We start from the raw sequence: 13,674 nt of genomic DNA on the forward strand, positions 1-13,674 counted from the left end.
CAGGGGCATCTTCTTCATTTGTTGTCAGTTAATTTTCTTTTCATAGAAAGACCATAGTTGGGGTCAGCTATAGCAGAAAACATTTATTGAAATCTGCTTTGTTTTTCAGAGAATGTGTGATCTTGTTCAGTAACACTTAAGACTTTTATTTCATGCAAAAGCAGCCTGGATGGAAGGTGACTGGGGAGGTAGAAAGCAGATATTTTCTCCAGTTCCTATTTGTTGGTTATTGAATGGCAATCAGCAGATCCCATTTTGCCTTATGATTTCAAAGTGAAATTTTCCTTGAGTGGAGCCTAATCTGTGCTTGAGTGTAATGAATGACCTGTGCAGACACAGGCAGAAAACTTCACACTGCAAGAAAGAGCTTCCCATGAGCTGTTAAGGGATGCAGTTATTGAAATCAAAGACTGGAAGCAATTTTTAAATGCCCAAAGATGGGTTATTCAAACTTTGAAAGACCAGCTTCACTACAGTGTGGCATAGTCACTAATGTTGCAGTGTGGTGTGAGAATGCAGAACATTTCCCTGCAGCAATCCCATCTCCTGCACCAAACAGAGGCTCTCCAGTGCACTTATTTTACAGTGATTTAGGGACTGAGCCCGAGAGCAGCACAAGCTGTGTTTAATTTTATTTCCTGAAGGCACAGACTGAAGCAATATTAGAAGCAGACTGCACTGGCCTGTAGAAAACTCACAGTGTTGGATTTTTTTTTTTCCACTGCTTGCCAAAGCCTCTGACATCAACCTTACCCCAACAGGGAGCCAGAGGAAGGAGAGGGAGGTGCAATGGCAGATGGCAACCCACAAGGAGGCGAGAACTGCATACTGCACTTTGGCACTCCATGACAAGGACAACTTTACAGTAACCTACTTTGCTTATAAATCGAATGAGGATTATTTGCTATTTACCCCACCCCCACCCCTATGTTTGGTCAGATCACTGCAAGACAGGCAAAAAAAATCTAATTAATTAATTGACTTAGCTCTGCCAAGCTGTATTTCTAATGCTGGGAGGACATAAGAGAACTGATTTTAATATAGTTAAGCCAGACGTTGTGGAATTTCAGGCTTTGATAGGGTTTCAATGTGTAGATGAGCTGGGGGACAAATTTGCCTACCCAGTAAAGGAGCAGTGAGTTTCTCTATTACCTGGCCTGAATGCCCCAGAAATCTGCAGAAACCCAACAGAGGTTTTGCAATGCTTTCTCCTTGTCTTTGCCTTCAAGCAAAAGCATGTTCACTGGAGACAGACAACAGGTAAGGGGAAAGGAAATTTGACTTTCTTGTGTTTTCTGAAAAATTGTTCTCCTGTCTATTTCTAGCCATTAAAATTAACTTGCTATCTAAATGGATCTTGTCTAAATTAATTGTGCTGTCTCTGTGCAGTGTTTCCCCAAGGAATGAACTGAAATACTGTTATGTCTTTGCCTGTTCTTGACTGATTGAGATATTAATTAATTATATGAATAAGCCTAGGAAAATAAAAGTAGGTTTTTCTCTTAATTCATGTGAGTACTGGGCCTAATGCCTCATACATGGTGTTTGGCAGTAGCCACTTTGCTGTATGACCTTGTTCACTACTCCACAGTGCCCCAGCTGGGTGGGGCAGGTGCAAAGAAGGGAGTTGCAGGGGGAGGAGACTTGTGGGCAGTGCTGGGCAGCACAGCTGGCTCCTAGCGAGTGCTGTACAGGAATAGTGCTCTGATGGACACAGCTACCCTCTCAGGTGCCAGCCACAGGGTTATCATGTAGCTAAAAACTTTTGTCATGCAGCAATCCCACTGTTCTGGGATTTATTCAGCTCAGTTTTGCATGAGTCAGTCAGGCTGGGTTTGGTGCACTAATGCTGCGTCCTCGCTCTGTGCTCAGGGCTCACTCATCAGAATCACAGAGTCACAGAATCATGTAGGTTGGAAAAGACCTCCAAGGTCATCAAGTCCAGCCATTAACCCAGCACCACCATGTTCACCACTAAACCATGTTCCTGAGTGACACAGCAATGCTTCTTTTGAACACTTCCAGGCACTGGTGTCTCCAGGGCTTTCCTGAGCAGCCTGTTCCAGGGCTTGAAAACCCTTTTGGTGAAGAAATTTTTCCTAGTATCCAATCTAAATCCAAGCCTCCTCTGGCACAACTTGAGGCCTCTTTCTTCTGTTCCATTGCTAGTTACTTGTAAGAGCTGGGTGATTAATCAGGGATAGCTTCCCTGCTGTGCCTGACATAGCTCTATCCCAAGCATGTCAGAGTCTGGCAGAAAGCCTTTGGACAACCAGGGAACCTAAGGGTATGAGATGTTGCTTTTTAAAAAATTCCTGAACAAACAGAACCCCTTTTCTTATCTAGCAAATGGAAACATGAATGCTCTGCAGGACAAACATATTCTTTATGATGGAAGTGGACATGACAGCTTTGTTTTCTCCTTGCTTGGTTGTTGTTTGCTCATTTTATGAAGCTTCTCCAGGAATTTTAGCTCCAAGGAAGAGTTTCCTTACTGACACTTTTATTCTTCCCATGGTGAGGAAAGCAAAACCCTGAATCATGTAACTCACCTTGCCTCAAAGCTGAGGGGAAGTTGAATGTACATTTTCTCTGCCACTAGCTTACTTAGAATGTTATATATCTGCATATAAAATAAAAAATACTTAGCTGGAACAAGGAACAAGTACTTAGTGTTGTTTAAGAATGCTAAAATTTCAGACTTAAAAGTTGCAGTAGCTACTTTATGCTACTCACCAGTAAGTGCTTTATACTACTGTAATATGCCTGTCTCCGGTGTGCCTATTAAAAAATAATAAAAAAAAAATTAAACATTTGAAAAACAGAACTTACTTTTTAATTTGCCTTTTACCTGTAACATGTGCATTTCAAAACTCAGACTTGATTTAAAAATAACCCATATTCCAGGAAAGTATGTGTTAAAATTGCTTCCACAGTGTGTCCAAAACTCTATGTGCTCTGTGAACTTGTGTAATTCATATTCAGATGCCCATACTGAGAAAGGTTCAAATGATTGCTTCCCAGAACACGAGAAATTCTTTCAGACATGGTTGTGATTTACCAAGTCCCTTGGTTTCCTGTCACAGAATTGGTGGAGCCCTGGGCTTGAGGGAGAGAAGTGGGATTGTCTGTGACACCTGAATATCTCAAAAACACTCAGACTCTGCTGTTGGCTCTGCTGAATTGAATGCAGAGCAATTCATTCACTTCAGTGCTGTGTAACTATCTCCTTGCTTTGCACAGTCATTTTGCTTGAAATGATGAATAATGCCTGGGTAGTGTAAATTCCCTGGGGGCCATAGCAGATGCTAGAAACTCTACCAGTGGTGTTGAGGCATTTGGAAAATTCTTTTCTTTCCATACTTTATGCTATAAGAAGAACTTCAATACTTGATTGCAAAGGAGTTTGCCTTGAGGGATAGAAAATTTCAGAAGACACATAGAAGTTTTATAAGTTTTCATAAAGAAGTTCTAATAAAGACTGAAGAGATTGATGGACAGAAAGGACATTCTCCTGTCTGTAGTCTATACAAGATAAAAAAATATTCACATCAGCATTAGCATTCAATATCAATTTTTCATATGCCCTCTACTGACTGTATCAGGGAGATCCTTCTTTTGAACTAGACACCCCACACCCCATAAGCAGCATTTATTTTTGTGAAGAGCAAAACCATATTCAAGCCTTATGACCCTGGAACTTTGCTTAGGAGTGCTGTAATTAGAGCTTGTATCTCTTTACCTTGAGCTTCAAATCTGCTTAGCAAACCTGGAGGCTTGGCTCTAAACCCAGCATTTATGCTAAGATGCTGTGCTAGCTACACTCTTGGATTTGTCAAAACAATCCAGCCAACTCTCATAGGAAACCAGAAACAAGAAGGAAAAATTTGGCCAAATTCCTATATCCAAATATTTTTACAGCATGAGAAATTGAACTAATAATGCTTCTGTCTGGTTAACAGCTGTCAAAGGATGAAAAATAAGCTACTGGGAATGTAGTCAATCACTCACTCCTTTTAATGTGGTGTGAAATCCATAAAGGCATTTATACTGACTCTTAATGTGTTTTACAGAAAAATCACTGGTAGCTGTGTTGAAGACATGCCAACTTTTAACAAGCAGCGTCTGGTGCTTTCCGGGCCACTCCATGCATGTGCATCGTGTAGAGAACGAGCTTGCACTCTCTTTGCTTCTGGGAATGCATGTTCAGTAACATCCCCTCTCTTCCCCCTCTGCTTGAGGTGGGTCACCAGGACATAAGCTTCATTCACAAAAAGACATCCAAGCTTCATCCAGTTCCTCTCTGGTGGTGACTGCAGTTTTCAGCTGCGGGTAGCACGGCAGCTCCTCTCCTGCATGGGCTGCATCCCACAGGCATGGTGGCACAGGGGACATAACCATGACAAGTCCACTGATTCCAGAAGCCTGTTATTCTAAGACAGCAGAGCAGGTGAATCACTGTTTGCAGGGCTGTGGCCTCCCTTGTGTGCTGTATTCTCCAGCCAGCAGGCAGTACTGACACTGCCTTGCATGACACAATGGGATGACACGTGTATGAAGAGCTCGGTGTTGAACCACACACAGAACAGTCTATATATAGCCAGAGGTAGCAGCTTTCTGAATTAGGATGGCTATTTTTGTGACCAATAGCATGGGGGAATGAAGAAATCAGTGGCTCTGCACAGAGAATGCATGGCTCAGGTTGTTGAAGGATTTGTGTTTCATTCTGGCCCTGCTCTTCACTGGGGTTTGTTGGATGGATACAGCTGCATACAGCTGTGATGGTCACGGTCTGAGGCATCTTCCTCATCCTGCCCCAGAGGAGATATACTGTATCAGGTGGTGCTAATGCAGGGGCTAAAGGCCCCTTTGGTCACCCTCCTTCTCCGGCTCAGCAGGCCCATGGCAGGATTTAGGCTGGTTGACTGCTGGGTGGCTGCAGGGATGGTCATTGTGCCCAAAGCACGAAAGGAGAGCCAGTACCAAGGCCTTCTGCCATTGTTTCAGGGGAAAGCACCTTGTGAAATGTAACTCATAACACTCCCTTTTTTTTATCTCCACCATCAGTTCATCTGGCCCCTAAAACCAGGCTGGCCATTAAAGACCAGTCTTCATGGCAGCTCTACGCTATGTAGGTCTGCAGTCCTGGGGACCTGAATATATGCCAGCTCATTTCCCCTAAACTCACAGCCACTTGAACTTTGCTGCTCTTTTTAATGTCACTGACTCATTTTGTGGTCTGAGGATCACCTGATATGTTCAATCCAGGCAAAGTTTTTAATATTATAGAGAGTCAGGAACACAAAAAAGGTATCCTGTCTATAAAATGGCATACAGCTGCCATGCATGAGAATGGTAAAATAATAGGGAAATACAGAACAGAGTCTTGCTGTTTTCTTTTCTATTTGTTACCTTTACCTAGTGATCCGTAGAGATGAGCAGTTACTATTCCTCAAAACAAACATTTACTCAGTTTCGCAATGTGTCTTTCACATGTGAGTTAAAGGCTCTTGTTCACACTTTCTCATAGCTCCACAGTAAAAAATTACACAAATCAAGGCAATAGAGATCCTTAGAGGTGAGACTGCACTCAGAATATCTTCCTGCTGTCTTGTCACATTGAACTCTCCTTTCCAAACTGGGATGTACACAGGCATAGTCATTACAGGTCAGTCCAAAATAGAAAGAAAGTGCCTCAGGATGGCTGTAGGGTGAACACTGGTGTTGTGGTTCCTGTCCAGCCTGATGCCATCAGTATAACAAAAACTGTGGCTTCAGCTGAGCTCCTTCCAGACATTAGTTCAGAGAGCAAAAATCACCCAGTAGAACCAGGATCTGTGGAGGAAATGACCAAGGCTGAATAAGAACAGTAGTTATCTCCTTTAAAAAAACAAACATTGCCTGTAAGGCAAACACGCACAATACAGCTGCCTGCAGCCTACTAGGCCAGGGAACAAATTAGGAGCATTGGACTTCCAGTCCCATTGCTCTCAGAAATGTATCTTATTAATTCATTTTCTGAACGATTTCTGAATTTATGTACTTCGTGATATGCAACTACTAGTACTAAATACATCATACCAAACCAACACTTATGCTTTCTTTGCTCTATTTATTAATTTTTCTCTTTTGACAGATCAGCTCACAGCCTCCAGAAATTGCATCCTATGGTAACATCAGGTATTAGTGATGTAGAAAATCTGGAGGCTTTCCTAACATTCCAGTGTGCTGCTCTTTTATTCAGCTAAACATATTATGGCTTTGTGCTTCTCTCTTTCACTCATGACAGAAAGGAGACATAATTTTTTTGTAAAGATAATACCTTGTAAAATATTATTTTTCCTACTGGACAACAAGTACCCTGAGCTTCCACTGAACTCAGTAGTGATGGGGGATGCTTATGAAACTAAGTCTGAATTCTCAGCTAAGTGAAGCATTTGGGATTTATTTCAGTCCCACTGAAATCAGTGGGAAATAAATAGAATTTTAAACAAACATTTGAGTGCTTTGCCAAATGCAGTTAGAATGCTGAACATTGGTCTCAAAAAGAAACTGTTTTCTATTTCTTACCGTGATAACATATTTTGACACACCGTTATGGTACCAAGTCAGCCATATCATCTTTAATACATTACAGCCAAGAGAGAAGTCAGCCTGCTGCCCTAAAATTCAGGAATAAGGATCATCTTTGAGTGGTATTTCTGAAAATCAGTGACACCCATTTTTAGATGAAAAGTACAACACCTCTATGTCCCAAGAAGTCTTTTACTTGTATGTCTCCAAGGAAGCTCAGGCCAGGAGTTAGGCAGCCAGTGAAGAGGCCAGGTGCACAGACTTCAGACAGATGTTTCGCCCATGTGTGGAGCAGACAGAATTACATGTGAGAGGCCCATTAGGTGCCCTAGTGTGTGAGCATGCCTGAGGAGTAGAGGAGTTCACTGCGGCACCACAAGATCTCCTGCAGACTGCTGTGGCTTTGTCCAGAAGGTTTGTAAAGCCACATCTATCTTCCCCCAAATAGATCCTTTTGGTGTTTGCTTTTTACTATTTTTGATGCTTTCTTTTTACTATTTTTAGTATACAGTTTCACTTTTACATAACTTGGATCTAGTTGTGCATTGCATTGTTATAGCTACAGGACTATTTCCTTGCTGTTCCTGCACTTACTCTTGTCTTTCCAAATTTTGGAATTTATCTGAATGGTTCCTTAGAGTGTTTGTGGTAATAAATCTTTGTCTAGTTGATAGTTACTCCCCTCAAATTCAGATAATAAAGCAGCAGCTGTTCTAGAAATCTCTGAATGTAGTGTTGTGTTTGTCATGTACTTATAGAATTCATAGAACCACAGGATGGTTTGTGTTGGAAAGAGCCTTAATGATCCTCTAGTTCCAACTCCTCTGCCATGGATAGGGCCACCTTCCACTAGTCCAGGTTGCTCAAAGCTCCATCCAACCTAGCCTTGAACACTTCCAGGGATGAGACATCCACAACTTCTCAGAAACCTGTTCCAGTATTTCACTACCCCCACAGTAAATAATTTCTTCATAATGTCCAATCTAAACCTAACCTCTGTCAGTTTAAAGCCATTTCCCCTTGTCCTATCCTTACTTGTCCTACTGCTTGTTATTTGCCAGATGAGACCAACTCCCACCTGGCTACAGCTTCCTTTCAGGTGTTTGTGGACAGTCATAAGGTCTCCAGGCTAGACAGTCCCAGCTCCTTCAGCTCCTCGGCACAGGACTTGAGCTCCAGACCCATCACCAGCCTTGTTGCCCTTCCCTGGGCTCGCTCCAGCACCTCAGTTCTTCTGCCTCTGCTTTTGCCACCTCCATCTCTTCCCAGGCAGCCCCTAAGAGGGTCCCAAGGAGTGGGGATGGGCGGGCAGGGCAGGGGTGGGAAGGGAAGGGAAGGGAAGGGAAGGGAAGGGAAGGGAAGGGAAGGGAAGGGAAGGGAAGGGAAGGGAAGGGAAGGGAAGGGAAGGGAAGGGAAGGGAAGGGAAGGGAAGGGGTTCACCGCGCCGAAGCTGTGCCCTTGTTACTGAAAGAGGGAGCAGGTCCCTGCACACCCCCCGGGCTTTTGTTCCACCTCTTCACAGACTTGCAAAGCTCCATCGTGAGATTTTCAATTGCAGGCTCGGAGGAGTGTTTCACTTCAGACTTTCTCACACAGGCACACAAGCGGCTTTTAAGCAGTTTTCCATGGCTGTACAGCTTTGCACCTGTGAGTCATTAGACACAGTCCTGCCACCCTCACTCATAATCACGAGTTTCATAAAGAATTTCCCTGGAACCTGGGTGTTTCCTTAAGGAGAATTCTTGGAATTAAAGAAGACAGGAGTAGGCTGTCCAGGGCATGCGAAGGAGAAGTGTTACACATCTTTAGTTTCAGCAAGTGGAAGATGATATGCTCAATTCAGGAATGAAAGGGAAAAAAAGAGAAACAGGAATGCATTTGCAAGACTGTGGAAAAAACAGCAGCCTGTAAGAGGAAACAAATAAGATTTATAATAAAATTATAAATACATCTAGGTTCAAATAATACATCAATAAATACCTGTGTTGCCTTCTGCAGTAGCAAATGCTATGTTGTACGATGCTGACTGAACACAGCTTCACACATTGCACAGTGTATTATTTTACTTTTGGATGTGAGGGTTAAAAGGTTTTCTTTTCCAGATTCTCACGCAAATAAAATTGCACAGAAGACATGTCTGAAGTGGAAGCAGTTATGGCTGGCAGTGCTGCCACATGTGCAGGCAGGCCTGTGGTCACTCTGGTCAAGTAATGCTTCATCACACTCTGCAAAATAATACTGGGGGAGACACTAAGGACCAGTTGAACTTAGACAACTTCATGACACAATGTTTCATGCATTCATTGTTACCTGCCTGGGGGATTGAGTTGCTTCTGTGTTGTCTATGTGCCATGTAAAAGCCTGTGTTTTCATGGTTACCCTTTCTTTTAGACTTATAAGCAGTTAAATAAGCGGGAAGATGCTAGTGTTATCATGCATCTTTTTTATCTTTTGACAGAGACAATTTCATCTGCAAGCACAGATTATGCCTAGGAGTCAAGAGGAGGCAGCTGCACTCCTACCTTTTGTGCTCTTGGGAAACTCATGCCAATGCCAAGAAACTGCAGGAGCAGCTCCAGCACTGTTACACAGCCACCTTCACTCAGAAGTGTTGTGTTCTCTAAAAACCAGCTGTTTTCCACACCAAGCCATGAAGTGGGACCACCTGATGTCCCAGATCACCTCAGACAAGTTAGACAGCATGGCAAGGGTTGCAAATGGAGAGGCGTCCACCTCTCTGCTGTGATTGTCTATCAATATATTGCCAATTTTTTCACAGATCTTTGGTTATGCCACTGTACATGGACTTGTATCTTCAGAAACCTTGTCTGTGCAAGATCTGCCAAACCTAGTGACTGTGAGGATGTCTGCATACCTTTTCGCAGGACAACAAGGTCTGAGCTGAATTAAGCTAATATTGTAGGTGCCATGCCTGTAGAAATAAAAGGAACCTCAAGAAATGCCATGAGTCAATCCCAATGTTTAAAAACCGGAGGTAAACAATAAGCAAAATGACTGCTACTGAAATAGATGTTAATGTAATGATTGTTTAAAGGAAGGCTTTGGATTTTTTTCTTTACAAAGCTAAAACTGGTACAGAGTTTAAATGGTGATCCTCACTGCCATTTCTGTCTGCATCTGCATCCTGTGTCCATCTGTCTGACTTCCCAGTTTCACAGAAAGCCGTGCCTGGGGATGAGAGAAGAAGACCCCACCTGAGTGCCGGCTGCACTTCCCCTGCAAACTGGAGACAAAGTTCCCCATGCCAATGCTCAGCTCCTCAGTGCAGTGCCCTTTTCCTCTATGGAAGACAGGATGGCAAGGGCAGAGGATGCAAACACCTTTCCTAAAATCAGCAATTGGCTTAATTTCCTGCTTCAATGCTACTGTTGGAAAGGAAAATCAAAGCTGCGTATTAAAGAAGTGTAAGCAAGCAAATGTGTTAAATGGTGCCCTAAGTCTGTGAATGCAGTGGGTGAGAGCAGAACCTGTTTATAAACTGCAGTGACTGTGCTGCCTGGAGATGACTTCATGCCTGAAGAACTCTTGTAACCTTTTTCAATCGATGCTTTTCTTTTTCTCTCACATAAATGTCACATAAGGACATACACTGCATTACATGAATGTCAGAAATACTGCCCAGCTATTGTGCTTCCTTTGTTTCCCTCTTCCCTCAAAAGTGAGGCTTTTCTTTTTTCTGCATGCAAACAAAAATGGGATTTGATGACAAAAATCTAATAATCAATCAAGTCTTTCTTTACCATTAAGATTTTCATAAGAAATGATAAGCAGACATACAAGTGCAGCTTTTTGCTGGGATGATCACAGAGATGTATGTTCACAGTATAATGAAGATTAATCATCACTTTATCAAACAACATGCATTTTTTAAAGCACCTCAATAAAATAACAGCCTAGGTTCTGTAGAAGTGTCTGAGCCAAAGATGTGCTGGCATCCTCTCTTCCCTGAAAGGCCCTGCCTTCTTGCTCACCCATACCCATGCTGCTCCAGGCCCTGTGCCCCTACAGCCTCTCTACCCTGGGTATCCTGCCATGCTCCCACATCCCAGCAGAGACTTGCTGCTGCAGCAAGGGCAGCCAGCATCTGAACCTTCTAAAGAGTCTTGTAAACCCAAATATATATTGGTGCTATCAGCTAAAAATCTACCCTGCTTTAAGATGGATTGATTCTGAAATTCTTTGAATTTCAAGGCCATAAAATCTTTCCGCACCAGTAAAACTGAATGCAATTCACATGTAGATTGGTGGAGTTCAGATACCTTTTTTCTTGAGGCCTGTGTTTGCCCACCACTAAAGGAGCAGAAAGACTCCTGCTTGCCCTTTGCAAGCAGCTCTGCCCAAACATCTGCTGTGACCCTGCCAGGGCAGGGGTCCAGAGGGAAGCCTTAGTAGCTCTTCCTGTGCTCTTCCCACCAAAGCCCATGGGATACCTTCCTGAAATAAATATCTGTCTACTACTGGTGGGATATTTCAGTCTGCTTGCTCCTGCTTTGCTCTGAAATAATTTCTTCAGCAACAGCTCAGCCTGAAAGCATTTGGAGATTTGCCAGACTGAGAACCGACTTTAAAAAATGCAGATTTTGGCCCTAATGTTTTTACATGTAATAGATAATTTCATTCATATTTCTCTCTCTGTCTCTGATCATACACTACCATAGAATGCTTGAAAATAAAAAAGCATAAGGTGCTCTGAGGGATTTCTAGGCCTCTTGACATGGCCATTTTCAAGATAATATCAGGAGACAATAGAAAGCATAATCATTAACTACCTGCTAGTGATTTCAGACCTTCTGTTCTCTTGGGTTAATGTATGATTCAATCAGCACAAATGGAGGTCTTCAATATGCCCTTTTACTGGGATTAAATTCTGGTTACATTTTGACAGCCATACAGACTTCAAACAAATCCAGTGATCTATATGCATAATATGGTAATTGTGATAAACTGAAATTGAAAAAGATACTGATAATTATATGTGGTTAAAATGGCTAATGCTGATGATCTGATATTTATTAATAGTTGTTTTATTAGTTTTATTGCTGTTAATCAGTGAAATTGTGCAATGCTAATAACAAAATTCCTCCCAGCTTAAATCTTGCCTATGCCTTATCTTAAGATACACAGAGAAAGTAAAAATGAAATGTATAGTGTTTTACATTGCAAATGTAGCACAGCTGGCTGGCATTTTTGGCATGATATATGTGTAGATGCAGCACAAACCAGCCAAAATCAGCACAAAGCCCAGGGTTGCATACATTGCAGACAAACAATGAACCATCACTTTACTCTGTGACTCCAAGGCCCCTGAAAATTACTGTATTTTATCCTACAGTTTCCTTTCTTTAGCCCACCTTTTCTTAAAATAGTAAATGGGCACTGATTTCTATGAGCAGTGCTCCAGAAAACAACAGAAAAGCTGCACCCTGTGCAAATTTGCTTTGTTTTACTGCTATTTTTATCTATATCAAAATATGATTCATGCCTGAGCACCAAAATATGGTGCTGGGGGTCTGCAGCAAGAGAGCCTGCCTGGAGCTCCCTTGGCACTGACCTGCTGAACCTCCACCACAGGCTGAGAAAGCCACTCACTCCAGTCTGTCTTTGCTGCTTTGGCTGATTGTGGTGCAGATATTTGTCAACAGGACTTAAAGAAAGAGCATCGATGCCTTTTCCTAGGTTAGTGATGTACAGGCAGATAACAAGTTGTGGTCACTTTTGATAAGGATCAGAGGCAAAGCAGTGACCCGGAGTCTAAAGGTAATGCACCCTGTTACCAGCCCACATCTGACTGCTGTCTTGCAAGCAAGGGGAAAGCAGATGTCTTATTTGCTGCCATCCTTGAGTGGCTATTGTCATCATGTCAACTTTGAAATAACACACACTGGGCAGGGACACACACACCCACACCCACACCCACACACCCCCCAATGGCCAGATGAACTTCCAGACAGTTTAAATGCAGCAAGGAAAGACACCAGTGTTTAGAAAAAGCAAAATGCAAAAATGCATAGAAATATTTTTTTTTCAGCTTTGTGAATAATGAGGGAGAAAGACTTGCACTCAGTTATCACAAATTACTGTGGTACTTAACAATGTATTGTGCTTCCACTAAGTGTGGACCAAAGCAAGACAGCTGCAGAAAAATTAGGGGCAATACTCTAAACCCACAAATTTTTAAGTTGTATAATTAGTGTAAAGCCTACCTGACAAGTAACCTATCCTCTCTCCCAAAATGTAATTTAATTGATACTTTAGAAAGGTGACTGTCCCTTCAGATGTCTCACTTGGCTGCTTAAAAAATATTCTTCATTTGCTGAAAATCACTCTTTTATACCAAGGGAATCATTTAGTGGGGCTGAGCTACCTTTCTCTTCTGTCAATAAGAAGGAAGGCAAGTGAAGCAGAAGCTGGCACGGAGCTGGCCTCAGGCTCTCCTGGTGCCAGGTGTATTCCAAAGCTGAAGAGACACACACCCAGCTCATGACAGAGCAGCCAGGGCACAACAAGGGCTGGTGGCTCCATCAGAGGGGTGGACAAGCTGGAGGATGAGAACATGAGCTGTGCCCTCAACAGTGGGTGCAGGCCCACAGGGTCTGGCCATGGTGGGCAGAACCAGATCCATTGGACAGCACCACAGGACATGTGGAGAGTCTGGCTTGGAGTCCAGCTGGGGAGATCTGGGCACCTGGTCTGGCCTTTGCCAGATTCTTTCCCCTACAGAAGATGCTGTGTTCATGCTGGGGTTCACAGTTGTTGGGCCACTCCTGGCTCCAGAGAGGGAGTGGCTGTGTGTGCTCTGGGAGAAAAAGCTATCAGCAAGGAAGGAAATTAATGATGGAATTGTTCTGGGATCAGATTTAACACTGCTGTGCCCTGGAAGAAGTGCAAGGCAGGAGATAGTGCAGCCCAGTACTGACATCAGACTGGGGGGGATGCCAGCAGGGTGAGGGCTGGGATATAGTGTGAAGGCATAATGCATGAGCACAAGGGCCAGAAATGGAAATTCATCTAACAGCAAAGGGACAGCCTGTGTTTCGTGATTAATCATGGAAATGTCTTTGAGTTCATCAGCTGTGAATG

General features: G+C 42.9%; 1 long non-coding RNA gene across 1 annotated transcript; it reads left to right on the forward strand.

Moving 5' to 3' along the window:
- The first annotated feature begins 619 nt into the window (after nucleotides 1-619).
- LOC110478220 (uncharacterized) lies at nucleotides 620-11,586 on the forward strand. Its single transcript, XR_013340086.1, has 2 exons — nucleotides 620-4,241; nucleotides 9,032-11,586. It is a non-coding gene; the product is annotated as an uncharacterized LOC110478220 (long non-coding RNA).
- Nucleotides 11,587-13,674: the final 2,088 nt, after the last annotated feature.

This window comes from Lonchura striata, chromosome 1, assembly GCF_046129695.1.
Source record: "Lonchura striata isolate bLonStr1 chromosome 1, bLonStr1.mat, whole genome shotgun sequence".
Lineage (NCBI taxonomy): Eukaryota > Metazoa > Chordata > Aves > Passeriformes > Estrildidae > Lonchura > Lonchura striata.